We start from the raw sequence: 2,568 nt of genomic DNA, 5'->3' as shown, positions 1-2,568 counted from the left end.
GGTTAATCAGGTTAATCAGTTCGTTCGCGACCATAGTCTTTACCGACCAGGGTGTGTGCGAAGGCAGTTGAGTAGTTCGTTCGCGACCATAGTCTTTACCGACCAGGGTGTGTGCGAAGGCAGTTCGTAAGCATCAACAGTTTAATCGTTCGTTGTAATATCAAGTATGCACAAGTAATCATCCAACCCATTCCCACCCTGGGAACCCATGCCTTGGCTGTGTGAACTCACCTTGGTTTGCTCGGTATGCTAGGTTATGCGCTCACTAGTAATTAATCACGTCCTATCGTATGCACGTATAACAAATCAGTTCATGTTCACATTGATACGCATGCAATTTAATGTTCACATAACAGTCAGTTTGCATAACGGCACAACACGTATTGTTTCACATTAACTCATCAGCTAGTGTACACAAAAACATTCATCACCAAGCATGGCATGCCAAATAAGTCAAACATACACCCCCATCCTTCGAAGGATGTTTATAACCCCTAATATCTTTCGGTCCTCTGTTATCTTTCGACATCAGTTAACACAATTATCCTTCGGACCGAATGTTATGTTTCGGACCACTGTCATCTTTCGGTCAAAGCTATCTTTCGGTCAAAGTTATGGTTCGGTCCAAACTATCTTTCGGTCAAAGTTACTATGGTTCGGTCAACAAGCATCTTTCGACAACAACTATGTTTCGAGTAGCAAGTATCTTTCGATACATATCAGTTACGGAATATCAGTTACGTTTATCACGCAGCCAGTTACAGAAACAGAAACCCTAATCATCTACAGCCGTCAACATCAATCATGCATGCCCAAACAAATAACAACAAGTACCAAATCTTAACAGTACATCTACATAACGAGTATCATACGAGCACGATTCCATAATCAACATCATCACAATATATATCCGATTAGCACACACCTCCGATTAGCACCTATATCCGATTAACATTCATATTCAATTAACATACGTGCCTGGTTAACATACAACATATAGCAATACTATCATACATATCCGGTTATCATAGCCGATCACAAAACATTATCATTGAACATCACGAAAACAGAAACGATTAACATACTAACAATATATTGCCAAACAATTTGTTAATCATGAAATCATAGCATCATAACAACATCACACACTAACCGGAAATCTGGATTACGGAATGAATTCCTTCGAACAGAGAGTAGGTCTGCTATATGCCGTCACACACACACAATGGAAACTAGGGTTTTTGGAAACTAACTGTCGATTTACATGTATCACGTATATAAATCGTTTCACAGGAATGGGCCAAGCCCATTAGAAAGGCTGGGCCGAAAGATCTGAATTCCAGTCGAAGGATATGTTTCGTGGCTGAAGGATGTCGAAGGATAAAGTCCTTGGTCGAAGGATATGTTTCGAGATCCTTCGAACCGAAAGTTGATCCTTCGAATCGAAGGATATGTTTCGAGATCCTTCGATCTGCATATCATGTTTCGATCTAGACTAAGTGTTTTAATAGTATTTTTAATATTATATTCTACCACAGCAAGTAATCACATATATGCAACACGACAATACATTTCATTAAAACACAACGCGTACAATTTCAAGTCCACAATCCAGACAACTAAACAGTCAAAGTCAACGCGCATTTAATGCGAAAGTGAAAGTCAGAAACTCGAGTTGTCACACTTACCAAGGCATGGGATTCCCGGGGTGTTGGGAATGGGATTGATAAGGATAAGATTGAATAGATTCATACGGATACCATTACTAGACTACCACACCATCGTCCTCGGTTGTGCAGGACACGTACGTAAAACCTACGTACACTTATGCTACTCGCTATCCTCGGTTGTGAAGGATACTCACGTAAAACCTGCGTGAACGGATACTCACTACTGCCTCGGTTGTGTCAGGCACTTACGTAAAACCTACGTAAACCCCCACGTACCCTATCCTCGGTTGTGAAGGATACTTACGTAAATCCTGCGTAAACTTGTACGTATTACTGTTCTCGGGAATGTAGAACACTTATGGTAACGCATAGTCTAGTGGATTACTAACATGGGAAGCCCCCACCAATAGAAACCTATACTGGCCCAGTTGAGCCACCTGATACTCATGAACTTACTGTTACGCATTTACATACTGTGAACTCGCTCAACTAGTTGTTGACTCTCTGCTGCATGCCTTGCGGGACCTTAGGTACTAATGGAGCTTGCACAAGGAGGAGCAGGTCGTTGTGGGCAGATGGATCGTGACTACTTTTAAACACTTATGATATTACAAACATTAATACTTATGATGGGTTTTACATTAATGCTTCCGCTACATATACAATGTTTGGTTTTGAACATCAATTATGTCTATGGTTATTATTATATACTATGTTTGATATAATTGGTGGCTTGGTCCTGGTCATGTCACGCCTCCTAGCGGTGATACTCCGCACGTGGATTTTGGGGGTGTGACAAAACATGCTCAAAAATATCTCGGATGTCGGTTCGTTTGGTCGTACGGTTTCGTTATTCGCTTAATTACGACGGAAGTCGTAACGAACACAAAAACGATCC

Source organism: Helianthus annuus, chromosome 12 (assembly GCF_002127325.2).
Source record: "Helianthus annuus cultivar XRQ/B chromosome 12, HanXRQr2.0-SUNRISE, whole genome shotgun sequence".
Classification (NCBI taxonomy): Eukaryota; Viridiplantae; Streptophyta; class Magnoliopsida; order Asterales; family Asteraceae; genus Helianthus; species Helianthus annuus.
Note: the sequence above shows the minus strand (reverse complement) of the source record.